Source organism: Phalangium opilio, unplaced genomic scaffold (genome assembly GCF_054372755.1).
Source record: "Phalangium opilio isolate 3A_F unplaced genomic scaffold, DU_Popi_V2 ptg000200l_1, whole genome shotgun sequence".
Lineage (NCBI taxonomy): Eukaryota > Metazoa > Arthropoda > Arachnida > Opiliones > Phalangiidae > Phalangium > Phalangium opilio.
Genome location: NW_028324213.1, coordinates 793,581 through 818,650, shown reverse-complemented (window position 1 = coordinate 818,650; position 25,070 = coordinate 793,581). Strand labels below are relative to the sequence as shown.

The window sequence follows — 25,070 nt, the reverse complement described above, 5'->3', positions numbered from 1 at the left end:
AACGCGTCTGCCTTCGAAGCAAAAGATTCCAGATTCGAGTCCCGGCAAGCTCGGTATTAACATTTAAAGATGATTTTTAGAATATAACGGAAGGAAAATTAATAATATTGCAATGCTTCAATAGCATTTAAATAAGCCTCCAACGGGCTTGTGGCGCAATGGATAACGCGTCTGCCTATGGAGCAAAAGATTCTAGGTTCGAGTCATGGCAAGCTCGGTGTTTATTTTAATTAAAGATCTTTTATGCGTCATAAAAATGCATAAATACAATGTTTGGAAACGTTTTTGATAGAACGAAGCAAGGGCTTGTGGCGTAATGGATAACGCGTCTGCCTTCGAAGCAAAAGATTCCAGATTCGAGTCCCGGCAAGCTCGGTATTAACATTTAAAGATGATTTTTAGAATATAACGGAAGGAAAATTAATAATATTGCAATGCTTCAATAGCATTTAAATAAGCCTCCAACGGGCTTGTGGCGCAATGGATAACGCGTCTGCCTACGGAGCAAAAGATTCTAGGATCGAGTCATGGCAAGCTCGGTGTTTATTTTAATTAAAGATCTTTTATGCGTCATAAAAATGCATAAATACAATGTTTGGAAACGTTTTTGATAGAACGAAGCAAGGGCTTGTGGCGTAATGGATAACGCGTCTGCCTTCGAAGCAGAAGATTCCAGGTTCGAGTTCTGGGAAGCTCGGTATTAACATTTAAAGATGATTATTAGAATATAACGGAAGGGAAATTTATAATATTGCAATGCTTTAATAGCATTTAAATAAGCCTCCAACGGGCTTGTGGCGCAATGGATAACGCGTCTGCCTACGGAGCAAAAGATTCTAGGTTCGAGTCCTGGCAAGCTCGGTATTAACATTTAAAGATGATTATTGGAATGTAACGGAAGGGAAATTTATAATATTGCAATGCTTAAATAGCATTTGGATTAACCTCAAACGGGTTTGTGGCGCAATGGATAACGCGTCTGCCTGCGGAGCAAAAGATTCTAGGTTCGAGTCATGGCAAGCTCGGTGTTTATTTTAATTAAAGATCTTTTATGCGTCATAAAAATGCATAAATACAATGTTTGGAAACGTTTTTGATAGAACGAAGCAAGGGCTTGTGGCGTAATGGATAACGCGTCTGCCTTCGAAGCAAAAGATTCCAGATTCGAGTCCCGGCAAGCTCGGTATTAACATTTAAAGATGATTTTTAGAATATAACGGAAGGAAAATTAATAATATTGCAATGCTTCAATAGCATTTAAATAAGCCTCCAACGGGCTTGTGGCGCAATGGATAACGCGTCTGCCTATGGAGCAAAAGATTCTAGGTTCGAGTCATGGCAAGCTCGGTGTTTATTTTAATTAAAGATCTTTTATGCGTCATAAAAATGCATAAATACAATGTTTGGAAACGTTTTTGATAGAACGAAGCAAGGGCTTGTGGCGTAATGGATAACGCGTCTGCCTTCGAAGCAGAAGATTCCAGGTTCGAGTTCTGGGAAGCTCGGTATTAACATTTAAAGATGATTATTAGAATATAACGGAAGGGAAATTTATAATATTGCAATGCTTTAATAGCATTTAAATAAGCCTCCAACGGGCTTGTGGCGCAATGGATAACGCGTCTGCCTACGGAGCAAAAGATTCTAGGTTCGAGTCCTGGCAAGCTCGGTATTAACATTTAAAGATGATTATTGGAATGTAACGGAAGGGAAATTTATAATATTGCAATGCTTAAATAGCATTTGGATTAACCTCAAACGGGTTTGTGGCGCAATGGATAACGCGTCTGCCTGCGGAGCAAAAGATTCTAGGTTCGAGTCATGGCAAGCTCGGTGTTTATTTTAATTAAAGATCTTTTATGCGTCATAAAAATGCATAAATACAATGTTTGGAAACGTTTTTGATAGAACGAAGCAAGGGCTTGTGGCGTAATGGATAACGCGTCTGCCTTCGAAGCAAAAGATTCCAGATTCGAGTCCCGGCAAGCTCGGTATTAACATTTAAAGATGATTTTTAGAATATAACGGAAGGAAAATTAATAATATTGCAATGCTTCAATAGCATTTAAATAAGCCTCCAACGGGCTTGTGGCGCAATGGATAACGCGTCTGCCTATGGAGCAAAAGATTCTAGGTTCGAGTCATGGCAAGCTCGGTGTTTATTTTAATTAAAGATCTTTTATGCGTCATAAAAATGCATAAATACAATGTTTGGAAACGTTTTTGATAGAACGAAGCAAGGGCTTGTGGCGTAATGGATAACGCGTCTGCCTTCGAAGCAAAAGATTCCAGATTCGAGTCCCGGCAAGCTCGGTATTAACATTTAAAGATGATTTTTAGAATATAACGGAAGGAAAATTAATAATATTGCAATGCTTCAATAGCATTTAAATAAGCCTCCAACGGGCTTGTGGCGCAATGGATAACGCGTCTGCCTACGGAGCAAAAGATTCTAGGTTCGAGTCCTGGCAAGCTCGGTATTAACATTTAAAGATGATTATTGGAATGTAACGGAAGGGAAATTTATAATATTGCAATGCTTAAATAGCATTTGGATTAACCTCAAACGGGTTTGTGGCGCAATGGATAACGCGTCTGCCTACGGAGCAAAAGATTCTAGGATCGAGTCATGGCAAGCTCGGTGTTTATTTTAATTAAAGATCTTTTATGCGTCATAAAAATGCATAAATACAATGTTTGGAAACGTTTTTGATAGAACGAAGCAAGGGCTTGTGGCGTAATGGATAACGCGTCTGCCTTCGAAGCAAAAGATTCCAGATTCGAGTCCCGGCAAGCTCGGTATTAACATTTAAAGATGATTTTTAGAATATAACGGAAGGAAAATTAATAATATTGCAATGCTTCAATAGCATTTAAATAAGCCTCCAACGGGCTTGTGGCGCAATGGATAACGCGTCTGCCTACGGAGCAAAAGATTCTAGGTTCGAGTCCTGGCAAGCTCGGTATTAACATTTAAAGATGATTATTGGAATGTAACGGAAGGGAAATTTATAATATTGCAATGCTTAAATAGCATTTGGATTAACCTCAAACGGGTTTGTGGCGCAATGGATAACGCGTCTGCCTGCGGAGCAAAAGATTCTAGGTTCGAGTCATGGCAAGCTCGGTGTTTATTTTAATTAAAGATCTTTTATGCGTCATAAAACTGCATAAATACAATGTTTGGAAAAGTTTTTGATAGAACGAAGCAAGGGCTTGTGGCGTAATGGATAACGCGTCTGCCTTCGAAGCAGAAGATTCCAGGTTCGAGTTCTGGGAAGCTCGGTATTAACATTTAAAGATGATTATTAGAATATAACGGAAGGGAAATTTATAATATTGCAATAATTCAATAGCATTTAAATAAGCCTCCAACGGGCTTGTGGCGCAATGGATAACGCGTCTGCCTACGGAGCAAAAGATTCTAGGTTCGAGTCCTGGCAAGCTCGGTATTAACATTTAAAGATGATTATTGGAATGTAACGGAAGGGAAATTTATAATATTGCAATGCTTAAATAGCATTTGGATTAACCTCAAACGGGTTTGTGGCGCAATGGATAACGCGTCTGCCTGCGGAGCAAAAGATTCTAGGTTCGAGTCATGGCAAGCTCGGTGTTTATTTTAATTAACGATCTTTTATGCGTCATAAAAATGCATAAATACAATGTTTGGAAAAGTTTTTGATAGAACGAAGCAAGGGCTTGTGGCGTAATGGATAACGCGTCTGCCTTCGAAGCAAAAGATTCCAGATTCGAGTCCCGGCAAGCTCGGTATTAACATTTAAAGATGATTTTTAGAATATAACGGAAGGAAAATTAATAATATTGCAATGCTTCAATAGCATTTAAATAAGCCTCCAACGGGCTTGTGGCGCAATGGATAACGCGTCTGCCTACGGAGCAAAAGATTCTAGGTTCGAGTCCTGGCAAGCTCGGTATTAACATTTAAAGATGATTATTGGAATGTAACGGTAGGGAAATTTATAATATTGCAATGCTTCAATAGCATTTAGATTAACCTCAAACGGGCTTCTGGCGCAATGGATAACGCGTCTGCCTACGGAGCAGAAGATTCCAGGTTCGAGTCCTGGCAAGCTCGGAATTAACATTTAAAGATGACAATTAGAATATAACGGAAGGGAAATTTAAAATATTAAAATGCTTCAATAGCATTTAGATAAACCTACAACGGGCTTGTGGCGCATTGGATAACGCGTCTGCCTACGGAGCAAAAGATTCTAGGTTCGAGTCATGGCAAGCTCGGTGTTTATTTTAATTAAAGATCTTTTATGCGTCATAAAAATGCATAAATACAATGTTTGGAAACGTTTTAGATAGAACGAAGCAAGGGCTTGTGGCGTAATGGATAACGCGTCTGCCTTCGAAGCAAAAGATTCCAGATTCGAGTCCCGGCAAGCTCGGTATTAACATTTAAAGATGATTTTTAGAATATAACGGAAGGAAAATTAATAATATTGCAATGCTTCAATAGCATTTAAATAAGCCTCCAACGGGCTTGTGGCGCAATGGATAACGCGTCTGCCTACGGAGCAAAAGATTCTAGGTTCGAGTCCTGGCAAGCTCGGTATTAACATTTAAAGATGATTATTGGAATGTAACGGTAGGGAAATTTATAATATTGCAATGCTTCAATAGCATTTAGATTAACCTCAAACGGGCTTCTGGCGCAATGGATAACGCGTCTGCCTACGGAGCAGAAGATTCCAGGTTCGAGTCCTGGCAAGCTCGGAATTAACATTTAAAGATGACAATTAGAATATAACGGAAGGGAAATTTAAAATATTAAAATGCTTCAATAGCATTTAGATAAACCTACAACGGGCTTGTGGCGCATTGGATAACGCGTCTGCCTACGGAGCAAAAGATTCTAGGTTCGAGTCATGGCAAGCTCGGTGTTTATTTTAATTAAAGATCTTTTATGCGTCATAAAAATGCATAAATACAATGTTTGGAAACGTTTTAGATAGAACGAAGCAAGGGCTTGTGGCGTAATGGATAACGCGTCTGCCTTCGAAGCAAAAGATTCCAGATTCGAGTCCCGGCAAGCTCGGTATTAACATTTAAAGATGATTTTTAGAATATAACGGAAGGAAAATTAATAATATTGCAATGCTTCAATAGCATTTAAATAAGCCTCCAACGGGCTTGTAGCGCAATGGATAACGCGTCTGCCTACGGAGCAAAAGATTCTAGGTTCGAGTCCTGGCAAGCTCGGTATTAACATTTAAAGATGATTATTGGAATGTAACGGAAGGGAAATTTATAATATTGCAATGCTTAAATAGCATTTGGATTAACCTCAAACGGGTTTGTGGCGCAATAGATAACGCGTCTGCCTGCGGAGCAAAAGATTCTAGGTTCGAGTCATGGCAAGCTCGGTGTTTATTTTAATTAAAGATCTTTTATGCGTCATAAAACTGCATAAATACAATGTTTGGAAAAGTTTTTGATAGAACGAAGCAAGGGCTTGTGGCGTAATGGATAACGCGTCTGCCTTCGAAGCAGAAGATTCCAGGTTCGAGTTCTGGGAAGCTCGGTATTAACATTTAAAGATGATTATTAGAATATAACGGAAGGGAAATTTATAATATTGCAATGCTTCAATAGCATTTAGATTAACCTCCAACGTGCTTGTGGCGCAATGGATAACGCGTCTGCCTACGGAGCAGAAGATTTAAGGTTCGAGTTCTGGGAAGCTCGGTATTAACATTTAAAGATGATTATTGGAATGTAACGGAAGGGAAATTTATAATATTGCAATGCTTCAATAGCATTTGGATTAACCTTCAACGGGCTTGTGGCGCAATGGATAACGCGTCTGCCTACGGAGCAGAAGATTCCAGTTTAGAGTCCTGGCAAGCTCGGTATTAACATTTAAAGATGACTATTAGAATATAACGGAAGGGAAATTTAAAATATTAAAATGCTTCAATAGCATTTAGATAAACCTCCAACGGGCTTGTGGCGCAATGGATAACGCGTCTGCCTACGGAGCTAAAGATTCTAGGTTCGGGTCCTGGCAAGCTCGGTGTTTATTTTAATTAAAGATCTTTTATGCGTCATAAAAATGCATAAATACAATGTTTGAAAAAGTTTTTGATAGAACGAAGCAAGGGCTTGTGGCGTAATGAATAACGCGTCTGCCTTCGAAGCAAAAGATTCCAGGTTCGAGTCCCGGCAAGCTCGGTATTAACATTTAAAGATGATTTTTAGAATATAAAGATTTGTCCACATTGAACTCGCGCTCGCGTGTTCGCGCCTTCGTCTATTCGCATCTTCGCAACAGATCACGAAAAACATTTGCACTTGTGTTCTGATACACGCAAAAATGTTGCTATTCCCATTCTGAGAGCCAATAAAGTTTGAGCAATCATTGCGCCATCTGCCCTCTCCATCGACGTTGTCCAAAGAGAAAAACGAAACTAATCGCCCCAGCCTTCCTCTCGCCTGTGATTGGTGCTTTTCTCGCGAAGGCGCAAAATTCTTGGCCTAGTCGCAAGAAATTTGTATCTTCGCGAGGTGAGGACGCAAAGTAGCGAAAACAAAATGTGGACAGTAGCGCGATCTTGCAAACATCAAAGCGAAGATGCGAACTCGCAAGATGTGTCAGTCTGGACAGGACTTATCGGAAGGAAAATTTATAATATTGCAATGCTTCAATAGCATTTAAATAAACCTCCAACGGGCTTGTGGCGCAATGGATAACGCGTCTGCCTACGGAGCAAAAGATTCTAGGTTCGAGTCCTGGCAAGCTCGGTGTTTATTTTAATTAAAGATCTTTTATGCGTCATAAAAATGCATAAATACAATGTTTGGAAAAGTTTTTGATAGAACGAAGCAAGGGCTTGTGGCGTAATGGATAACGCGTCTGCCTTCGAATCAGAAGATTCCAGGTTCGAGTCATGGCAAGCTCGGTATTAACATTTAAAGATGATTATCAGAATATAACAGAAGGGAAATTTATAATATTGCAATGCTTCAATAGCATTTAGATTAACTTCCAACGGGCTTGTGGTGCAATGGATAACGCGTCTGCCTACGGAGCAAAAGATTCTAGGTTCGAGTCCTGGCAAGCTCGGTGTTTATTTTAATTAAAGATCTTTTATGCGTCATAAAAATGCAAAAATACAATGTTTGGAAAAGTTTTTGATAAAACGAAGCAAGGAATTGTGGCGTAATGGATAACGCGTCTGCCTTCGAAGCAGAAGATTCTAGGTTCGAGTCCTGCCAAGCTCGGTATAAACATTTAAAGATGATTATTAGTATAAAACGGAAGGGAGGTTTATAATATTGCAATGCTTCAATAGCGTTTAGATTAAACTCCAACGGGCTTGTGGCGAAATGGATAACGCGTCTGCCTACGGAGCAGAAGATTTAAGGTTCGAGTACTGGCAAGCTCGGTATAAACATTTAAAGATGACTATTAGAATATCACGGAAGGGAAATTTATAATATTGCAATGCTTCAATAGCATTTAGATTAACCTCCAACGTGCTTGTGGCGCAATGGATAACGCGTCTGCCTACGGAGCAGAAGATTTAAGGTTCGAGTTCTGGGAAGCTCGGTATTAACATTTAAAGATGATTATTGGAATGTAACGGAAGGGAAATTTATAATATTGCAATGCTTCAATAGCATTTGGATTAACCTTCAACGGGCTTGTGGCGCAATGGATAACGCGTCTGCCTACGGAGCAGAAGATTCCAGTTTAGAGTCCTGGCAAGCTCGGTATTAACATTTAAAGATGACTATTAGAATATAACGGAAGGGAAATTTAAAATATTAAAATGCTTCAATAGCATTTAGATAAACCTCCAACGGGCTTGTGGCGCAATGGATAACGCGTCTGCCTACGGAGCTAAAGATTCTAGGTTCGGGTCCTGGCAAGCTCGGTGTTTATTTTAATTAAAGATCTTTTATGCGTCATAAAAATGCATAAATACAATGTTTGAAAAAGTTTTTGATAGAACGAAGCAAGGGCTTGTGGCGTAATGAATAACGCGTCTGCCTTCGAAGCAAAAGATTCCAGGTTCGAGTCCCGGCAAGCTCGGTATTAACATTTAAAGATGATTTTTAGAATATAAAGATTTGTCCACATTGAACTCGCGCTCGCGTGTTCGCGCCTTCGTCTATTCGCATCTTCGCAACAGATCACGAAAAACATTTGCACTTGTGTTCTGATACACGCAAAAATGTTGCTATTCCCATTCTGAGAGCCAATAAAGTTTGAGCAATCATTGCGCCATCTGCCCTCTCCATCGACGTTGTCCAAAGAGAAAAACGAAACTAATCGCCCCAGCCTTCCTCTCGCCTGTGATTGGTGCTTTTCTCGCGAAGGCGCAAAATTCTTGGCCTAGTCGCAAGAAATTTGTATCTTCGCGAGGTGAGGACGCAAAGTAGCGAAAACAAAATGTGGACAGTAGCGCGATCTTGCAAACATCAAAGCGAAGATGCGAACTCGCAAGATGTGTCAGTCTGGACAGGACTTATCGGAAGGAAAATTTATAATATTGCAATGCTTCAATAGCATTTAAATAAACCTCCAACGGGCTTGTGGCGCAATGGATAACGCGTCTGCCTACGGAGCAAAAGATTCTAGGTTCGAGTCCTGGCAAGCTCGGTGTTTATTTTAATTAAAGATCTTTTATGCGTCATAAAAATGCATAAATACAATGTTTGGAAAAGTTTTTGATAGAACGAAGCAAGGGCTTGTGGCGTAATGGATAACGCGTCTGCCTTCGAATCAGAAGATTCCAGGTTCGAGTCATGGCAAGCTCGGTATTAACATTTAAAGATGATTATCAGAATATAACAGAAGGGAAATTTATAATATTGCAATGCTTCAATAGCATTTAGATTAACTTCCAACGGGCTTGTGGTGCAATGGATAACGCGTCTGCCTACGGAGCAAAAGATTCTAGGTTCGAGTCCTGGCAAGCTCGGTGTTTATTTTAATTAAAGATCTTTTATGCGTCATAAAAATGCAAAAATACAATGTTTGGAAAAGTTTTTGATAAAACGAAGCAAGGGGTTGTGGCGTAATGGATAACGCGTCTGCCTTCGAAGCAGAAGATTCTAGGTTCGAGTCCTGCCAAGCTCGGTATAAACATTTAAAGATGATTATTAGTATAAAACGGAAGGGAGGTTTATAATATTGCAATGCTTCAATAGCGTTTAGATTAAACTCCAACGGGCTTGTGGCGAAATGGATAACGCGTCTGCCTACGGAGCAGAAGATTCCAGGTTCGATCCTGGCAAGCTCGGTATTAACATTTAAAGATGATTATTAGAATATAACGGAAGAGAAATTTATAATATTGCAATGCTTCAAAGGCATTTAGATAAACCTCCACCGTGCTTGTGGTGCAATGGATAACGCGTCTGCCTACAGAGTAAAAGATTCTAGGTTCGAGTCATGGCAAGCTCGGTGTTTATTTTAATTAAAGATCTTTTATGCGTCATAAAAATACATAAATACAATGTTTGGAAAAGTTTTTGATACAACGAAGCATGGGCTTGTGGCGTAATGGATAACGCGTCTGCCTTCGAAGCAGAAGATTCCAGGTTCGAGTCCTGGCAAGCTTGGTATTAACATTTAAAGATGATTATTAGAATATAACGGAAGGGAAATTTATAATATTGCAAAGCTTCAATAGCATATAGATAAACGTCCTACTGGCTTGTGGCGCAATGGATAACGCGTCTGCCTACGGAGCAAAAGATTCCAGGTTCGAGTCCTGGCAAGCTCGGTATTAACATTTAAAGATGATTATTAGAATATAACAGAAGGGAAATTTATAATATTGCAATGCTTCAATAGCATTTAGATTAACCTCCAACGGGCTTGTGGCGCAATGGATAACGCGTCTGCCTGCGGAGCAAAAGATTCTAGGTTCGAGTCATGGCAAGCTCGGTATTTACATTTAAAGATGATTATTGGAATGTAACGGAAGGGAAATTTATAATATTGCAATGCTTAAATAGCATTTGGATTAACCTCCAACGGGCTTGTGGCGCAATGGATAACGCGTCTGCCTACGGAGCAGAAGATTCCAGTTTAGAGTCCTGGCAAGCTCGGTATTAACATTTAAAGATGACTATTAGAATATAACGGAAGGGAAATTTATAATATTGCAATGCTTCAATAGCATTTAGATTAACCTCCAACGGTCTTGTGGCGCAATGGATAACGCGTCTGCCTACGGAGCAGAAGATTTAAGGTTAAAGTCCTGGCAAGCTCGGTATTAACATTTAAAGATGACTATTAGAATATCACGGAAGGGAAATTTAAAATATAGCAATGCTTCAATAGCATTTAGATAAACCTCCAACGGGCTGGTGGCGCAATGGATAACGCGTCTGCCTACGGAGCAAAAGATTCTAGGTTCGAGTCATGGCAAGCTCGGGGTTTATTTTAATTAAAGATCTTTTATGCGTCATAAAAATGCATAAATACAATGTTTGGAAAAGTTTTTGATAGAACGAAGCAAGGGCTTGTGGCGTAATGCATAACGCGTCTGCCTTCGAAGCAGAAGATTCCAGTTTAGAGTCCTGGCAAGCTCGGTATTAACATTTAAAGATGACTATTAGAATATAACGGAAGGGAAATTTATAATATTGCAATGCTTCAATAGCATTTAGATTAACCTCCAACGGTCTTGTGGCGCAATGGATAACGCGTCTGCCTACGGAGCAGAAGATTTAAGGTTCGAGTACTGGCAAGCTCGGTATTAACATTTAAAGATGACTATTAGAATATCACGGAAGGGAAATTTATAATATTGCAATGCTTCAATAGCATTTAGATTAACCTCCAACGGTCTTGTGGCGCAATGGATAACGCGTCTGCCTTCGAAGCAGAAGATTCCAGGTTCGAGTCCTGGCAAGCTCGGTATTAACATTTAATGATGATTATTAGAATATAACGGAAGGGAAATTTATAATATTGCAATGCTTCAATAGCATTTAGATTAACCTCCAACGGGCTTGTGGCGCAATGGATAACGCGTCTGCCTACGGAGCAGAATATTTAAGGTTCGAGTTCTGGGAAGCTCGGTATTAACATTTAAAGATGATTATTAGAATGTAACGGAAGGGAAATTTATAATATTGCAATGCTTCAATACCATTTGGATTAACCTCCAACGGGCTTGTGGCGCAATGGATAACGCGTCTGCCTACGGAGCAGAAGATTCCAGTTTAGAGTCCTGGCAAGCTCGGTATTTACATTTAAAGATGACTATTAGAATATAACGGAAGGGAAATTTATAATATTGCAATGCTTCAATAGCATTTAGATTAACCTCCAACGGTCTTGTGGCGCAATGGATAACGCGTCTGCCTACGGAGCAGAAGATTTAAGGTTAAAGTCCTGGCAAGCTCGGTATTAACATTTAAAGATGACTATTAGAATATCACGGAAGGGAAATTTAAAATATAGCAATGCTTCAATAGCATTTAGATAAACCTCCAACGGGCTGGTGGCGCAATGGATAACGCGTCTGCCTACGGAGCAAAAGATTCTAGGTTCGAGTCATGGCAAGCTCGGTGTTTATTTTAATTAAAGATCTTTTATGCGTCATAAAAATGCATAAATACAATGTTTGGAAAAGTTTTTGATAGAACGAAGCAAGGGCTTGTGGCGTAATGCATAACGCGTCTGCCTTCGAAGCAGAAGATTCCAGTTTAGAGTCCTGGCAAGCTCGGTATTAACATTTAAAGATGACTATTAGAATATAACGGAAGGGAAATTTATAATATTGCAATGCTTCAATAGCATTTAGATTAACCTCCAACGGTCTTGTGGCGCAATGGATAACGCGTCTGCCTACGGAGCAGAAGATTTAAGGTTCGAGTACTGGCAAGCTCGGTATTAACATTTAAAGATGACTATTAGAATATCACGGAAGGGAAATTTATAATATTGCAATGCTTCAATAGCATTTAGATTAACCTCCAACGGTCTTGTGGCGCAATGGATAACGCGTCTGCCTTCGAAGCAGAAGATTCCAGGTTCGAGTCCTGGCAAGCTCGGTATTAACATTTAATGATGATTATTAGAATATAACGGAAGGGAAATTTATAATATTGCAATGCTTCAATAGCATTTAGATTAACCTCCAACGGGCTTGTGGCGCAATGGATAACGCGTCTGCCTACGGAGCAGAATATTTAAGGTTCGAGTTCTGGGAAGCTCGGTATTAACATTTAAAGATGATTATTAGAATGTAACGGAAGGGAAATTTATAATATTGCAATGCTTCAATACCATTTGGATTAACCTCCAACGGGCTTGTGGCGCAATGGATAACGCGTCTGCCTACGGAGCAGAAGATTCCAGTTTAGAGTCCTGGCAAGCTCGGTATTAACATTTAAAGATGACTATTAGAATATAACGGAAGGGAAATTTAAAATATTAAAATGCTTCAATAGCATTTAGATAAACCTCCAACGGGCTTGTGGCGCAATGGATAACGCGTCTGCCTGCGGAGCAGAAGATTTAAGGTTCGAGTCCTGGCAAGCTCGGTATTAACATTTAAAGATGATTATTAGAATGTAACGGAAGGGAAATTTATAATATTGCAATGCTTAAATAGCATTTGGATTAACCTCCAACGGGCTTGTGGCGCAATGGATAACGCGTCTGCCTACGGAGCAGAAGGTTCCAGGTTAGAGTCCTGGCAAAGCTCGGTATCAACATTCAAAGATGATTATTAGAATATAACGGCAGGGAAATTTATAATATTGCAATGCTTTAATAGCATTTAGATTAACCTGCAACGGGCTTGTGGCGCAATGGATAACGCGTCTGCCTTCGAAGCAGAAGATTCCAGGTTCGAGTCCTGGCAAGCTCGGAATTAACATTTAAAGATGATTATTAGAATATAACGGAAGGGAAATTTAAAATATTAAAATGCTTCAATAGCATTTAGATAAACCTCCAACGGGCTTGTGGCGCATTGGATAACGCGTCTGCCTACGGAGCAAAAGATTCTAGGTTCGAGTCATGGCAAGCTCGGTGTTTATTTTAATTAAAGATCTTTTATGCGTCATAAAAATGCATAAATACAATGTTTGGAAACGTTTTTGATAGAACGAAGCAAAGGCTTGTGGCGTAATGGATAACGCGTCTGCCTTCGAAGCAAAAGATTCCAGATTCGAGTCCCGGCAAGCTCGGTATTAACATTTAAAGATGATTTTTAGAATATAACGAAAGGAAAATTAATAATATTGCAATGCTTCAATAGCATTTAAATAAGCCTCCAACGGGCTTGTGGCGCAATGGATAACGCGTCTGCCTACGGAGCAAAAGATTCTAGGTTCGAGTCCTGGCAAGCTCGGTATTAACATTTAAAGATGATTATTGGAATGTAACGGACGGGAAATTTATAATATTGCAATGCTTAAATAGCATTTGGATTAACCTCAAACGGGTTTGTGGCGCAATGGATAACGCGTCTGCCTGCGGAGCAAAAGATTCTAGGTTCGAGTCCTGGCAAGCTCGGTGTTTATTTTAATTAAAGATATTTTATGCGTCATAAAAATGCATAAATACAATGTTTGGAAAAGTTTTTGATAGACCGAAGCAAGGGCTTGTGGCGTAATGGATAACGCGTCTGCCTTCGAAGCAGAAGATTCCAGGTTCGAGCCCTGGCAAGCTCGGTATTAACATTAAAAGATGATTATTTGAATGTAACGGAAGGGAAATTTATAATATTGCAATGCTTCAATAGCATTTAGATTAACCTGCAACGGGCTTGTGGCGCAATGGATAACGCGTCTGCCTACGGAGCAGAAGATTTAAGGTTCGAGTTCTGGGAAGCTCGGTATTAACATTTAAAGATGATTATTGGAATGTAACGGAAGGGAAATTTATAATATTGCAATGCTTCAATAGCATTTGGATTAACCTTCAACGGGCTTGTGGCGCAATGGATAACGCGTCTGCCTACGGAGCAGAAGATTCCAGTTTAGAGTCCTGGCAAGCTCGGTATTAACATTTAAAGATGACTATTAGAATATAACGGAAGGGAAATTTAAAATATTAAAATGCTTCAATAGCATTTAGATAAACCTCCAACGGGCTTGTGGCGCAATGGATAACGCGTCTGCCTACGGAGCTAAAGATTCTAGGTTCGAGTCCTGGCAAGCTCGGTGTTTATTTTAATTAAATATCTTTTATGCGTCATAAAAATGCATAAATACAATGTTTGAAAAAGTTTTTGATAGAACGAAGCAAGGGCTTGTGGCGTAATGGATAACGCGTCTGCCTTCGAAGCAAAAGATTCCAGGTTCGAGTCCCGGCAAGCTCGGTATTAACATTTAAAGATGATTTTTAGAATATAAAGATTTGTCCACATTGAACTCGCGCTCGCGTGTTCGCGCCTTCGTCTATTCGCATCTTCGCAACAGATCACGAAAAACATTTGCACTTGTGTTCTGATACACGCAAAAATGTTGCTATTCCCATTCTGAGAGCCAATAAAGTTTGAGCAATCATTGCGCCATCTGCCCTCTCCATCGACGTTGTCCAAAGAGAAAAACGAAACTGATCGCCCCAGCCTTTCTCTCGCCTGTGATTGGTGCTTTTCTCGCGAAGGCGCAAAATTCTTGGCCTAGTCGCAAGAAATTTGTATCTTCGCGAGGTGAGGACGCAAAGTAGCGAAAACAAAATGTGGACAGTAGCGCGATCTTGCAAACATCAAAGCGAAGATGCGAACTCGCAAGATGTGTCAGTCTGGACAGGACTTATCGGAAGGAAAATTTATAATATTGCAATGCTTCAATAGCATTTAAATAAACCTCCAACGGGCTTGTGGCGCAATGGATAACGCGTCTGCCTACGGAGCAAAAGATTCTAGGTTCGTGTCCTGGCAAGCTCGGTGTTTATTTTAATTAAAGATCTTTTATGCGTCATAAAAATGCATAAATACAATGTTTGGAAAAGTTTTTGATAGAACGAAGCAAGGGCTTGTGGCGTAATGGATAACGCGTCTGCCTTCGAATCAGAAGATTCCAGGTTCGAGTCATGGCAAGCTCGGTATTAACATTTAAAGATGATTATCAGAATATAACAGAAGGGAAATTTATAATATTGCAATGCTTCAATAGCATTTAGATTAACTTCCAACGGGCTTGTGGTGCAATGGATAACGCGTCTGCCTACGGAGCAAAAGATTCTAGGTTCGAGTCCTGGCAAGCTCGGTGTTTATTTTAATTAAAGATCTTTTATGCGTCATAAAAATGCATAAATACAATGTTTGGAAAAGTTTTTGATAGACCGAAGCAAGGGCTTGTGGCGTAATGGATAACGCGTCTGCCTTCGAAGCAGAAGATTCCAGGTTCGAGCCCTGGCAAGCTCGGTATTAACATTTAAAGATGATTATTTGAATGTAACGGAAGGGAAATTTATAATATTGCAATGCTTCAATAGCATTTAGGTTAACCTGCAACGGGCTTGTGGCGCAATGGATAACGCGTCTGCCTACGGAGCAGAAGATTCCAGGTTCGAGTCCTGGTAAGCTCGATATTAACATTTAAAGATGATTATTAGAATATAACGGAAGGGAAATTTATAATATTGCAATGCTTCAATAGCATTTAGATTAACTTCCAACGGGCTTGTGGCGCAATGGATAACGCGTCTGCCTACGGAGCAAAAGATTCTAGGTTCGAGTCATGGCAAGCTCGGTGTTTATTTTAATTAAAGATCTTTTATGCGTCATAAAAATGCATAAATACAATGTTTGAAAAAGTTTTTGATAGAACGAAGCAAGGGCTTGTGGCGTAATGGATAACGCGTCTGCCTTCGAAGCAAAAGATTCCAGGTTCGAGTCCCGGCATGCTCGGTATTAACATTTAAAGATGATTTTTAGAATATAAAGATTTGTCCACATTGAACTCGCGCTCGCGTGTTCGCGCCTTCGTCTATTCGCATCTTCGCAACAGATCACGAAAAACATTTGCACTTGTGTTCTGATACACGCAAAAATGTTGCTATTCCCATTCTGAGAGCCAATAAAGTTTGAGCAATCATTGCGCCATCTGCCCTCTCCATCGACGTTGTCCAAATAGAAAAACGAAACTAATCGCCCCAGCCTTCCTCTCGCCTGCGATTGGTGCTTTTCTCGCGAAGGCGCAAAATTCTTGGCCTAGTCGCAAGAAATTTGTATCTTCGCGAGGTGAGGACGCAAAGTAGCGAAAACAAAATGTGGACAGTAGCGCGATCTTGCAAACATCAAAGCGAAGATGCGAACTCGCAAGATGTGTCAGTCTGGACAGGACTTATCGGAAGGAAAATTTATAATATTGCAATGCTTCAATAGCATTTAAATAAACCTCCAACGGGCTTGTGGCGCAATGGATAACGCGTCTGCCTACGGAGCAAAAGATTCTAGGTTCGGGTCCTGGCAAGCTCGGTGTTTATTTAATTAAAGATCTTTTATGCGTCATAAAAATGCATAAATACAATGTTTGGAAAAGTTTTTGATAGAACGAAGCAAGGGCTCGTGGCGTAATGGATAACGCGTCTGCCTTCGAATCAGAAGATTCCAGGTTCGAGTCATGGCAAGCTCGGTATTAACATTTAAAGATGATTATCAGAATATAACAGAAGGGAAATTTCTAATATTGCAATGCTTCAATAGCATTTAGATTAACCTGCAACGGGCTTGTGGCGCAATGGATAACGCGTCTGCCTGCGGAGCAGAAGATTCCAGGTTCGAGTCCTGGTAAGCTCGGTATTAACATTTAAAGATGATTATTAGAATATAACGGAAGGGAAATTTATAATATTGCAATGCTTCAATAGCATTTAGATTAACTTCCAACGGGCTTGTGGCGCAATGGATAACTCGTCTGCCTACGGAGCAAAAGATTCTAGGTTCGAGTCCTGGCAAGCTCAGTGTTTATTTTAATTAAAGATCTTTTATGCGTCATAAAAATGCATAAATACAATGTTTGGAAAAGTTTTCTATAGACCGAAGCAAGGGCTTGTGGCGTAATGGATAACGCGTCTGCCTTCGAATCAGAAGATTCCAGGTTCGAGTCATGGCAAGCTCGGTATTAACATTTAAAGATGATTATCAGAATATAACAGAAGGGAAATTTATAATATTGCAATGCTTCAATAGCATTTAGATTAACCTGCAACGGGCTTGTGGCGCAATGGATAACGCGTCTGCCTTCGAAGCAGAATATTCCAGGTTCGAGCCCTGGCAAGCTCGGTATTAACATTTAAAGATGATTATTGGAATGTAACGGAAGGGAAATTTATAATATTGCAATGATTCAATAGCATTTAGATTAACCTCCAACGGGCTTGTGGCGCAATGGATAACGCGTCTGCCTACGGAGCAGAAGATTTAAGGTTTGAGTCCAGGCAAGCTCGGTATTAACATTTAAAGATGATTATTAGAATATAACGGAAGGGAAATTTAAAATATTGCAATGCTTCAATAGCATTTAGATAAACCTCCAACGGGCTTGTGGCGCAATGGATAACACGTCTGCCTACGGAGCAGAAGATTCCAGGTTCGATTCCTGGCAAGGTCGGTATTAATATTTAAAGATGATTTTTGGAATGTAACGGAAGGGAAATTTATAATATTGCAATGATTCAATAGCATTTAGATTAACCTCCAACGGGCTTGTGGCGCAATGGATAACGCGTCTGCCTACGGAGCAGAAGATTCCAGGTTCGAGTCTTGCCAAGTTCGGTATTAACAATTAAAGATGATTATTAGAATATAACGGAAGGGAAATTTAAAATATTGCAATGCTTCAATAGCCTTTAGATAAACTTCCAACGGGCTTGGGCGCAATGGATAACGCGTCTGCCTACGGAGCAAAAGATTCTAGGTTCGAGTCCTGGCAAGCTCGGTGTTTATTTAAATTAATGATCTTTTATGCGTCATAAAAATGCATAAATACAATGTTTGGAAAAGTTTTTGATAGAACGAAGCTAGGGCTTGTAGCGTAATGGATAACGCGTCTGCCTTCGAAGCAGAAGATTCCAGGTTCGAGTCCTGGCAAGCTCGGTTTTAACATTTAAAGATGATCATTAGAATATAACGGAAGGGAAATTTAAAATATTGCAATGCTTCAATAGCATTTAGATAAACCTCCAACGGGCTTGTGGCGCAATGGATAACACGTCTGCCTACGGAGCAGAAGATTCCAGGTTCGATTCCTGGCAAGGTCGGTATTAATATTTAAAGATGATTTTTGGAATGTAACGGAAGGGAAATTTATAATATTGCAATGATTCAATAGCATTTAGATTAACCTCCAACGGGCTTGTGGCGCAATGGATAACGCGTCTGCCTACGGAGCAGAAGATTCCAGGTTCGAGTCTTGCCAAGCTCGGTATTAACAATTAAAGATGATTATTAGAATATAACGGAAGGGAAATTTAAAATATTGCAATGCTTCAATAGCCTTTAGATAAACTTCCAACGGGCTTGTCGCGCAATGGATAACGCGTCTGCCTACGGAGCAAAAGACTCTAGGTTCGAGTCCTGGCAAGCTCGGTGTTTATTTAAATTAATGATCTTTTATGCGTCATAAAAATGCATAAATACAATGTTTGGAAAAGTTTTTGATAGAACGAAGCTAGGGCTTGTAGCGTAATGGATAACGCGTCTGCCTTCGAAGCAGAAGATTCCAGGTTCGAGTCCTGGCAAGCTCGGTTTTAACATTTAAAGATGATCATTAGAATATAACGGAAGGGAAATTTAAAATATTGCAATGCTTCAATAGCATTTAGATAAACCTCCAACGGGCTTGTGGCGCAATGGATAACACGTCTGCCTACGGAGCAGAAGATTCCAGGTTCGATTCCTGGCAAGGTCGGTATTAATATTTAAAGATGATTTTTGGAATGTAACGGAAGGGAAATTTATAATATTGCAATGATTCAATAGCATTTAGATTAACCTCCAACGGGCTTGTGGCGCAATGGATAACGCGTCTGCCTACGGAGCAGAAGATTCCAGGTTCGAGTCTTGCCAAGCTCGGTATTAACAATTAAAGATGATTATTAGAATATAACGGAAGGGAAATTTAAAATATTGCAATGCTTCAATAGCCTTTAGATAAACTTCCAACGGGCTTGTCGCGCAATGGATAACGCGTCTGCCTACGGAGCAAAAGATTCTAGGTTCGAGTCCTGGCAAGCTCGGTGTTTATTTTAATTAAAGATCTTTTATGCGTCATAAAAATGCATAAATACAATGTTTGGAAAAGTTTTTGATAGACCGAAGCAAGGGCTTGTGGCGTAATGGATAACGCGTCTGCCTTCGAAGCAGAAGATTCCAGGTTCGAGCCCTGGCAAGCTCGGTATTAACATTTAAAGATGATTATTTGAATGTAACGGAAGGGAAATTTATAATATTGCAATGCTTCAATAGCATTTAGATTAACCTGCAACGGGCTTGTGGCGCAATGGATAACGCGTCTGCCTACGGAGCAGAAGATTTAAGGTTCGAGTTCTGGGAAGCTCGGTATTAACATTTAAAGATGATTATTGGAATGTAACGGAAGGGAAATTTATAATATTGCAATGCTTCAATAGCATTTGGATTAACCTTCAACGGGCTTGTGGCGCAATGGATAACGCGTCTGCCTACGGAGCAGAAGATTCCAGTTTAGAGTCCTGGCAAGCTCGGTATTAACATTTAAAGATGACTATTAGAATATAACGGAAGGGAAATTTAAAATATTAAAATGCTTCAATAGCATTTAGATAAACCTCCAACGGGCTTGTGGCGCAATGGATAACGCGTCTGCCTACGGAGCTAAAGATTCTAGGTTCGAGTCCTGGCAAGCTCGGTGTTTATTTTAATTAAAGATCTTTTATGCGTCATAAAAATGCATAAATACAATGTTTGAAAAAGTTTTTGATAGAACGAAGCAAGGGCTTGTGGCGTAATGGATAACGCGTCTGCCTTCGAAGCAAAAGATTCCAGGTTCGAGTCCCGGCAAGCTCGGTATTAACATTTAAAGATGATTTTTAGAATATAAAGATTTGTCCACATTGAACTCGCGCTCGCGTGTTCGCGCCTTCGTCTATTCGCATCTTCGCAACAGATCACGAAAAACATTTGCACTTGTGTTCTGATACACGCAAAAATGTTGCTATTCCCATTCTGAGAGCCAATAAAGTTTGAGCAATCATTGCGCCATCTGCCCTCTCCATCGACGTTGTCCAAAGAGAAAAACGAAACTAATCGCCCCAGCCTTCCTCTCGCCTGTGATTGGTGCTTTTCTCGCGAAGGCGCAAAATTCTTGGCCTAGTCGCAAGAAATTTGTATCTTCGCGAGGTGAGGACGCAAAGTAGCGAAAACAAAATGTGGACAGTAGCGCGATCTTGCAAACATCAAAGCGAAGATGCGAACTCGCAAGATGTGTCAGTCTGGACAGGACTTATCGGAAGGAAAATTTATAATATTGCAATGCTTCAATAGCATTTAAATAAACCTCCAACGGGCTTGTGGCGCAATGGATAACGCGTCTGCCTACGGAGCAAAAGATTCTAGGTTCGTGTCCTGGCAAGCTCGGTGTTTATTTTAATTAAAGATCTTTTATGCGTCATAAAAATGCATAAATACAATGTTTGGAAAAGTTTTTGATAGAACGAAGCAAGGGCTTGTGGCGTAATGGATAACGCGTCTGCCTTCGAATCAGAAGATTCCAGGTTCGAGTCATGGCAAGCTCGGTATTAACATTTAAAGATGATTATCAGAATATAACAGAAGGGAAATTTATAATATTGCAATGCTTCAATAGCATTTAGATTAACTTCCAACGGGCTTGTGGTGCAATGGATAACGCGTCTGCCTACGGAGCAAAAGATTCTAGGTTCGAGTCCTGGCAAGCTCGGTGTTTATTTTAATTAAAGATCTTTTATGCGTCATAAAAATGCATAAATACAATGTTTGGAAAAGTTTTTGATAGACCGAAGCAAGGGCTTGTGGCGTAGTGGATAACGCGTCTGCCTTCGAAGCAGAAGATTCCAGGTTCGAGCCCTGGCAAGCTCGGTTTTAACATTTAAAGATGATCATTAGAATATAACGGAAGGGAAATTTAAAATATTGCAATGCTTCAATAGCATTTAGATAAGCTTCCAACGGGCTTGTGGCGCAATTGATAACGCGTCTGCCTACAGAGCAGAAGATTAAAGGTTCGAGTCCTGACAGGCTCGGTATTATCATTTAAAGATGATTATTGGAATGTAACTGAAGGGAAATTTATAATATTGCAATGCTTCAATAGCATTTAGATTAACCTCCAACGGGCTTGTGGCGCAATGGATAACGCGTCTGCCTACGGAGCAAAAGATTCTAGGTTCGAGTCATGGCAAGCTCGGTGTTTATTTTAATTAAAGATCTTTTATGCGTCATAAAAATGCATAAATACAATGTTTGAAAAAGTTTTTGATAGAACGAAGCAAGGGCTTGTGGCGTAATGGATAACGCGTCTGCCTTCGAAGCAAAAGATTCCAGGTTCGAGTCCCGGCAAGCTCGGTATTAACATTTAAAGATGATTTTTAGAATATAAAGATTTGTCCACATTGAACTCGCGCTCGCGTGTTCGCGCCTTCGTCTATTCGCATCTTCGCAACAGATCACGAAAAACATTTGCACTTGTGTTCTGATACACGCAAAAATGTTGCTATTCCCATTCTGAGAGCCAATAAAGTTTGAGCAATCATTGCGCCATCTGCCCTCTCCATCGACGTTGTCCAAAGAGAAAAACGAAACTAATCGCCCCAGCCTTCCTCTCGCCTGTGATTGGTGCTTTTCTCGCGAAGGCGCAAAATTCTTGGCCTAGTCGCAAGAAATTTGTATCTTCGCGAGGTGAGGACGCAAAGTAGCGAAAACAAAATGTGGACAGTAGCGCGATCTTGCAAACATCAAAGCGAAGATGCGAACTCGCAAGATGTGTCAGTCTGGACAGGACTTATCGGAAGGAAAATTTATAATATTGCAATGCTTCAATAGCATTTAAATAAACGTCCAACGGGCTTGTGGTGCAATGGATAACGCGTCTGCCTACAGAGCAAAAGATTCTAGGTTCGAGTCATGGCAAGCTCGGTGTTTATTTTAATTAAAGATCTTTTATGCGTCATAAAAATGCATTAATACAATGTTTGGAAAAGTTTTCTATAGACCGAAGCAAGGGCTTGTGGCGTAATGGATAACGCGTCTGCCTTCGAAGCAGAAGATTCCAGGTTCGAGTCCTGGCAAGCTCGGTATTAACATTTAAAGATGATTATTAGAATATAACGGAAGGGAAATTTATAATATTGCAATGCTTCAATAGCACTTAGATTAACTTCCAACGGGCTTGTGGCGAAATGGATAATGCGTCTGCCTACGGAGCAGAAGATTCCAGGTTCGAGTCCTGGCAAGCTCGGTACTAACATTTAAAGATGATTATTGGAATGTAACGGAAGGGAAATTTATAATATTGCAATGATTCAATAGCATTTAGATTAACCTCCAACGGGCTTGTGGCGCAATGGATAACGCGTCTGCCTACGGAGCAGAAGATTTAAGGTTTGAGTCCAGGCAAGCTCGGTATTAACATTTAAAGATGATTATTAGAATATAACGGAAGGGAAATTTAAAATATTGCAATGCTTCAATAGCATTTAGATAAACCTCCAACGGGCTTGTGGCGCAATGGATAACGCGTCTGCCTACGGAGCAGAAGATTCCAGGTTCGATTCCTGGCAAGGTCGGTATTAACATTTAAAGATGATTATTGGAATGTAACGGAAGGGAAATTTATAATATTGCAATGATTCAATAGCATTTAGATTAACCTCCAACGGGCTTGTGGCGCAATGGATAACGCGTCTGCCTACGGAGCAGAAGATTCCAGGTTCGAGTCCTGACAAGCTCGGTATTAACATTTAAAGATGAGTATTAGAATATAACGGAAGGGAAATTTAAAATATTGCAATGCTTCAATAGCATTTAGATAAAACTCCATCGGGCTTGTGGCGCAATGGATAATGCGTCTGCCTACGGAGCAGAAGATTCCAGGTTCGAGTCCTGGCAAGCTCGGTACTAACATTTAAAGATGATTATTGGAATGTAACGGAAGGGAAATTTATAATATTGCAATGATTCAATAGCATTTAGATTAACCTCCAACGGGCTTGTGGCGCAATGGATAACGCGTCTGCCTACGGAGCAGAAGATTTAAGGTTTGAGTCCAGGCAAGCTCGGTATTAACATTTAAAGATGATTATTAGAATATAACGGAAGGGAAATTTAAAATATTGCAATGCTTCAATAGCATTTAGATAAACCTCCAACGGGCTTGTGGCGCAATGGATAACGCGTCTGCCTACGGAGCAGAAGATTCCAGGTTCGATTCCTGGCAAGGTCGGTATTAACATTTAAAGATGATTATTGGAATGTAACGGAAGGGAAATTTATAATATTGCAATGATTCAATAGCATTTAGATTAACCTCCAACGGGCTTGTGGCGCAATGGATAACGCGTCTGCCTACGGAGCAGAAGATTCCAGGTTCGAGTCCTGACAAGCTCGGTATTAACATTTAAAGATGAGTATTAGAATATAACGGAAGGGAAATTTAAAATATTGCAATGCTTCAATAGCATTTAGATAAAACTCCATCGGGCTTGTGGCGCAATGGATAACGCGTCTGCCCATAGAGCAAAAGATTCTAGGTTCGAGTCATGGCAAGCTCGGTGTTTATTTTATTTAAAAATCTTTTATGCGTCATAAAAATGCATAAATACAATGTTTCGAAAAGTTTTTGATAGAACGAAGCAAGGGCTTGTGGCGTAATGGATAACGCGTCTGCCTTCGAAGCAGAAGATTCCAGGTTCGAGTTCTGGGAAGCTCGGTATTAACATTTAAAGATGATTTTTAGAATATAACGGAAGGAAAATTAATAATATTGCAATGCTTCAATAGCATTTAAATAAGCCTCCAACGGGCTTGTGGCGCAATGGATAACGCGTCTGCCTACGGAGCAGAAGATTCCAGTTTAGAGTCCTGGCAAGCTCGGTATTTACATTTAAAGATGACTATCAGAATATAACGGAAGGGAAATTTAAAATATTAAAATGCTTCAATAGCATTTAGATAAACCTCCAACGGGCTTGTGGCGCAATGGATAACGCGTCTGCCTACGGAGCTAAAGATTCTAGGTTCGAGTCCTGGCAAGCTCGGTGTTTATTTTAATTAAGGATCTTTTATGCATTATAAAAATGCATAACTACAATGTTTGGAAAAGTTTTTGATAGAACGAAGCAAGGGCTTGTGGCGTAATGGATAACGCGTCTGCCTTCGAAGCAGAAGATTCCAGGTTCGAGTTCTGGGAAGCTCGGTATTAACATTTAAAGATGATTATTGGAATGTAACGGAAGTGAAATTTATAATATTGCAATGCTTCAATAGCATTTGGATTAACCTCCAACGGTCTTGTGGGGCAATGGATAACGCGTCTGCCTACGGAGCAGAAGATTCCAGGTTCGAGTCCTGGCAAGCTCGGTATTAACATTTAAAGATGACTATTAGAATATAATACGCGTACAGCTGCAGCGGCATTCCCCTCGGCTAGTCCATACATTAGGTGCATATCCGCATATTCGGCATTTGTGAAGAAAGGCATTGTAACAGACTTCGTTGAATTATGAGTTTAATAAAACAAACACATGTACGTGAAACCTCTTTTATTCCTTTCTTAAAAAACATAGTGCTCTGTTTTAGTGCTCTGTTTTTTAAGAATAGGCGAAGTTCTCACTATTTTCGAGGACGATCCAAAAACAAGCAGCCGCCAATTGGTTTGCTGATTAAGAAAAAACCACACGCAACTTGCGTTAGAATTCACAAAGTACAATTCAGCTTAAACGTGTGGTGTAGTATTGTGGGTGACAATTTAATTGGGCCATATTTCCTAGAGCCCAGGTTAAACGGTGTGGCTTACTTGTAGTTCTTACGGGACGATTTACCAGAACTACTCGAAGACGTACCCTTAGATTTAATAAACAGAATGTGGTTCAT

At 40.1% G+C, this 25,070-nt stretch overlaps 48 non-coding genes across 48 annotated transcripts; all 48 read left to right on the top strand.

Annotated features, from left to right (window-relative positions):
- Nucleotides 1-624: 624 nt before the first annotated feature.
- TRNAR-UCG (transfer RNA arginine (anticodon UCG)) lies at nucleotides 625-697 on the top strand. Its single transcript has one exon. It is a non-coding gene; the product is annotated as a tRNA-Arg (tRNA).
- A 91-nt stretch (nucleotides 698-788) lies between these two features.
- Nucleotides 789-861, top strand: TRNAR-ACG (transfer RNA arginine (anticodon ACG)). The gene has a single exon. It is a non-coding gene; the product is annotated as a tRNA-Arg (tRNA).
- Nucleotides 862-1,432: 571 nt separating this feature from the next.
- Nucleotides 1,433-1,505, top strand: TRNAR-UCG (transfer RNA arginine (anticodon UCG)). Its single transcript has one exon. It is a non-coding gene; the product is annotated as a tRNA-Arg (tRNA).
- A 91-nt stretch (nucleotides 1,506-1,596) lies between these two features.
- On the top strand, nucleotides 1,597-1,669 carry TRNAR-ACG (transfer RNA arginine (anticodon ACG)). The gene has a single exon. It is a non-coding gene; the product is annotated as a tRNA-Arg (tRNA).
- A 735-nt stretch (nucleotides 1,670-2,404) lies between these two features.
- On the top strand, nucleotides 2,405-2,477 carry TRNAR-ACG (transfer RNA arginine (anticodon ACG)). The gene has a single exon. It is a non-coding gene; the product is annotated as a tRNA-Arg (tRNA).
- Nucleotides 2,478-2,890: 413 nt separating this feature from the next.
- TRNAR-ACG (transfer RNA arginine (anticodon ACG)) lies at nucleotides 2,891-2,963 on the top strand. The gene has a single exon. It is a non-coding gene; the product is annotated as a tRNA-Arg (tRNA).
- A 249-nt stretch (nucleotides 2,964-3,212) lies between these two features.
- Nucleotides 3,213-3,285, top strand: TRNAR-UCG (transfer RNA arginine (anticodon UCG)). The gene has a single exon. It is a non-coding gene; the product is annotated as a tRNA-Arg (tRNA).
- Nucleotides 3,286-3,376: 91 nt separating this feature from the next.
- On the top strand, nucleotides 3,377-3,449 carry TRNAR-ACG (transfer RNA arginine (anticodon ACG)). Its single transcript has one exon. It is a non-coding gene; the product is annotated as a tRNA-Arg (tRNA).
- Nucleotides 3,450-3,862: 413 nt separating this feature from the next.
- On the top strand, nucleotides 3,863-3,935 carry TRNAR-ACG (transfer RNA arginine (anticodon ACG)). Its single transcript has one exon. It is a non-coding gene; the product is annotated as a tRNA-Arg (tRNA).
- A 91-nt stretch (nucleotides 3,936-4,026) lies between these two features.
- Nucleotides 4,027-4,099, top strand: TRNAR-ACG (transfer RNA arginine (anticodon ACG)). The gene has a single exon. It is a non-coding gene; the product is annotated as a tRNA-Arg (tRNA).
- A 413-nt stretch (nucleotides 4,100-4,512) lies between these two features.
- TRNAR-ACG (transfer RNA arginine (anticodon ACG)) lies at nucleotides 4,513-4,585 on the top strand. Its single transcript has one exon. It is a non-coding gene; the product is annotated as a tRNA-Arg (tRNA).
- Nucleotides 4,586-4,676: 91 nt separating this feature from the next.
- TRNAR-ACG (transfer RNA arginine (anticodon ACG)) lies at nucleotides 4,677-4,749 on the top strand. Its single transcript has one exon. It is a non-coding gene; the product is annotated as a tRNA-Arg (tRNA).
- Nucleotides 4,750-5,162: 413 nt separating this feature from the next.
- Nucleotides 5,163-5,235, top strand: TRNAR-ACG (transfer RNA arginine (anticodon ACG)). The gene has a single exon. It is a non-coding gene; the product is annotated as a tRNA-Arg (tRNA).
- A 249-nt stretch (nucleotides 5,236-5,484) lies between these two features.
- Nucleotides 5,485-5,557, top strand: TRNAR-UCG (transfer RNA arginine (anticodon UCG)). The gene has a single exon. It is a non-coding gene; the product is annotated as a tRNA-Arg (tRNA).
- Nucleotides 5,558-6,704: 1,147 nt separating this feature from the next.
- Nucleotides 6,705-6,777, top strand: TRNAR-ACG (transfer RNA arginine (anticodon ACG)). Its single transcript has one exon. It is a non-coding gene; the product is annotated as a tRNA-Arg (tRNA).
- A 1,791-nt stretch (nucleotides 6,778-8,568) lies between these two features.
- On the top strand, nucleotides 8,569-8,641 carry TRNAR-ACG (transfer RNA arginine (anticodon ACG)). The gene has a single exon. It is a non-coding gene; the product is annotated as a tRNA-Arg (tRNA).
- Nucleotides 8,642-9,533: 892 nt separating this feature from the next.
- On the top strand, nucleotides 9,534-9,606 carry TRNAR-UCG (transfer RNA arginine (anticodon UCG)). Its single transcript has one exon. It is a non-coding gene; the product is annotated as a tRNA-Arg (tRNA).
- Nucleotides 9,607-10,839: 1,233 nt separating this feature from the next.
- On the top strand, nucleotides 10,840-10,912 carry TRNAR-UCG (transfer RNA arginine (anticodon UCG)). The gene has a single exon. It is a non-coding gene; the product is annotated as a tRNA-Arg (tRNA).
- Nucleotides 10,913-11,981: 1,069 nt separating this feature from the next.
- TRNAR-UCG (transfer RNA arginine (anticodon UCG)) lies at nucleotides 11,982-12,054 on the top strand. The gene has a single exon. It is a non-coding gene; the product is annotated as a tRNA-Arg (tRNA).
- Nucleotides 12,055-12,473: 419 nt separating this feature from the next.
- TRNAR-GCG (transfer RNA arginine (anticodon GCG)) lies at nucleotides 12,474-12,546 on the top strand. The gene has a single exon. It is a non-coding gene; the product is annotated as a tRNA-Arg (tRNA).
- A 91-nt stretch (nucleotides 12,547-12,637) lies between these two features.
- On the top strand, nucleotides 12,638-12,711 carry TRNAR-ACG (transfer RNA arginine (anticodon ACG)). The gene has a single exon. It is a non-coding gene; the product is annotated as a tRNA-Arg (tRNA).
- Nucleotides 12,712-12,802: 91 nt separating this feature from the next.
- TRNAR-UCG (transfer RNA arginine (anticodon UCG)) lies at nucleotides 12,803-12,875 on the top strand. Its single transcript has one exon. It is a non-coding gene; the product is annotated as a tRNA-Arg (tRNA).
- A 413-nt stretch (nucleotides 12,876-13,288) lies between these two features.
- On the top strand, nucleotides 13,289-13,361 carry TRNAR-ACG (transfer RNA arginine (anticodon ACG)). The gene has a single exon. It is a non-coding gene; the product is annotated as a tRNA-Arg (tRNA).
- Nucleotides 13,362-13,452: 91 nt separating this feature from the next.
- Nucleotides 13,453-13,525, top strand: TRNAR-GCG (transfer RNA arginine (anticodon GCG)). Its single transcript has one exon. It is a non-coding gene; the product is annotated as a tRNA-Arg (tRNA).
- An 85-nt stretch (nucleotides 13,526-13,610) lies between these two features.
- Nucleotides 13,611-13,683, top strand: TRNAR-UCG (transfer RNA arginine (anticodon UCG)). Its single transcript has one exon. It is a non-coding gene; the product is annotated as a tRNA-Arg (tRNA).
- Nucleotides 13,684-14,260: 577 nt separating this feature from the next.
- TRNAR-UCG (transfer RNA arginine (anticodon UCG)) lies at nucleotides 14,261-14,333 on the top strand. The gene has a single exon. It is a non-coding gene; the product is annotated as a tRNA-Arg (tRNA).
- Nucleotides 14,334-15,310: 977 nt separating this feature from the next.
- Nucleotides 15,311-15,383, top strand: TRNAR-UCG (transfer RNA arginine (anticodon UCG)). Its single transcript has one exon. It is a non-coding gene; the product is annotated as a tRNA-Arg (tRNA).
- A 91-nt stretch (nucleotides 15,384-15,474) lies between these two features.
- Nucleotides 15,475-15,547, top strand: TRNAR-ACG (transfer RNA arginine (anticodon ACG)). The gene has a single exon. It is a non-coding gene; the product is annotated as a tRNA-Arg (tRNA).
- A 1,140-nt stretch (nucleotides 15,548-16,687) lies between these two features.
- Nucleotides 16,688-16,760, top strand: TRNAR-GCG (transfer RNA arginine (anticodon GCG)). Its single transcript has one exon. It is a non-coding gene; the product is annotated as a tRNA-Arg (tRNA).
- Nucleotides 16,761-17,173: 413 nt separating this feature from the next.
- TRNAR-UCG (transfer RNA arginine (anticodon UCG)) lies at nucleotides 17,174-17,246 on the top strand. Its single transcript has one exon. It is a non-coding gene; the product is annotated as a tRNA-Arg (tRNA).
- Nucleotides 17,247-17,501: 255 nt separating this feature from the next.
- On the top strand, nucleotides 17,502-17,574 carry TRNAR-ACG (transfer RNA arginine (anticodon ACG)). The gene has a single exon. It is a non-coding gene; the product is annotated as a tRNA-Arg (tRNA).
- A 412-nt stretch (nucleotides 17,575-17,986) lies between these two features.
- Nucleotides 17,987-18,059, top strand: TRNAR-UCG (transfer RNA arginine (anticodon UCG)). The gene has a single exon. It is a non-coding gene; the product is annotated as a tRNA-Arg (tRNA).
- Nucleotides 18,060-18,150: 91 nt separating this feature from the next.
- Nucleotides 18,151-18,223, top strand: TRNAR-ACG (transfer RNA arginine (anticodon ACG)). The gene has a single exon. It is a non-coding gene; the product is annotated as a tRNA-Arg (tRNA).
- A 413-nt stretch (nucleotides 18,224-18,636) lies between these two features.
- Nucleotides 18,637-18,709, top strand: TRNAR-UCG (transfer RNA arginine (anticodon UCG)). The gene has a single exon. It is a non-coding gene; the product is annotated as a tRNA-Arg (tRNA).
- A 91-nt stretch (nucleotides 18,710-18,800) lies between these two features.
- On the top strand, nucleotides 18,801-18,873 carry TRNAR-ACG (transfer RNA arginine (anticodon ACG)). Its single transcript has one exon. It is a non-coding gene; the product is annotated as a tRNA-Arg (tRNA).
- Nucleotides 18,874-19,286: 413 nt separating this feature from the next.
- On the top strand, nucleotides 19,287-19,359 carry TRNAR-UCG (transfer RNA arginine (anticodon UCG)). Its single transcript has one exon. It is a non-coding gene; the product is annotated as a tRNA-Arg (tRNA).
- Nucleotides 19,360-19,936: 577 nt separating this feature from the next.
- Nucleotides 19,937-20,009, top strand: TRNAR-UCG (transfer RNA arginine (anticodon UCG)). Its single transcript has one exon. It is a non-coding gene; the product is annotated as a tRNA-Arg (tRNA).
- A 977-nt stretch (nucleotides 20,010-20,986) lies between these two features.
- On the top strand, nucleotides 20,987-21,059 carry TRNAR-UCG (transfer RNA arginine (anticodon UCG)). The gene has a single exon. It is a non-coding gene; the product is annotated as a tRNA-Arg (tRNA).
- Nucleotides 21,060-21,472: 413 nt separating this feature from the next.
- On the top strand, nucleotides 21,473-21,545 carry TRNAR-UCG (transfer RNA arginine (anticodon UCG)). Its single transcript has one exon. It is a non-coding gene; the product is annotated as a tRNA-Arg (tRNA).
- Nucleotides 21,546-22,200: 655 nt separating this feature from the next.
- Nucleotides 22,201-22,273, top strand: TRNAR-UCG (transfer RNA arginine (anticodon UCG)). The gene has a single exon. It is a non-coding gene; the product is annotated as a tRNA-Arg (tRNA).
- A 91-nt stretch (nucleotides 22,274-22,364) lies between these two features.
- Nucleotides 22,365-22,437, top strand: TRNAR-ACG (transfer RNA arginine (anticodon ACG)). Its single transcript has one exon. It is a non-coding gene; the product is annotated as a tRNA-Arg (tRNA).
- Nucleotides 22,438-22,692: 255 nt separating this feature from the next.
- On the top strand, nucleotides 22,693-22,765 carry TRNAR-ACG (transfer RNA arginine (anticodon ACG)). Its single transcript has one exon. It is a non-coding gene; the product is annotated as a tRNA-Arg (tRNA).
- Nucleotides 22,766-22,856: 91 nt separating this feature from the next.
- Nucleotides 22,857-22,929, top strand: TRNAR-ACG (transfer RNA arginine (anticodon ACG)). The gene has a single exon. It is a non-coding gene; the product is annotated as a tRNA-Arg (tRNA).
- Nucleotides 22,930-23,020: 91 nt separating this feature from the next.
- On the top strand, nucleotides 23,021-23,093 carry TRNAR-ACG (transfer RNA arginine (anticodon ACG)). Its single transcript has one exon. It is a non-coding gene; the product is annotated as a tRNA-Arg (tRNA).
- A 255-nt stretch (nucleotides 23,094-23,348) lies between these two features.
- TRNAR-ACG (transfer RNA arginine (anticodon ACG)) lies at nucleotides 23,349-23,421 on the top strand. The gene has a single exon. It is a non-coding gene; the product is annotated as a tRNA-Arg (tRNA).
- Nucleotides 23,422-23,512: 91 nt separating this feature from the next.
- TRNAR-ACG (transfer RNA arginine (anticodon ACG)) lies at nucleotides 23,513-23,585 on the top strand. The gene has a single exon. It is a non-coding gene; the product is annotated as a tRNA-Arg (tRNA).
- A 249-nt stretch (nucleotides 23,586-23,834) lies between these two features.
- On the top strand, nucleotides 23,835-23,907 carry TRNAR-UCG (transfer RNA arginine (anticodon UCG)). The gene has a single exon. It is a non-coding gene; the product is annotated as a tRNA-Arg (tRNA).
- Nucleotides 23,908-24,320: 413 nt separating this feature from the next.
- Nucleotides 24,321-24,393, top strand: TRNAR-UCG (transfer RNA arginine (anticodon UCG)). Its single transcript has one exon. It is a non-coding gene; the product is annotated as a tRNA-Arg (tRNA).
- The last annotated feature ends 677 nt before the right edge of the window (nucleotides 24,394-25,070 follow it).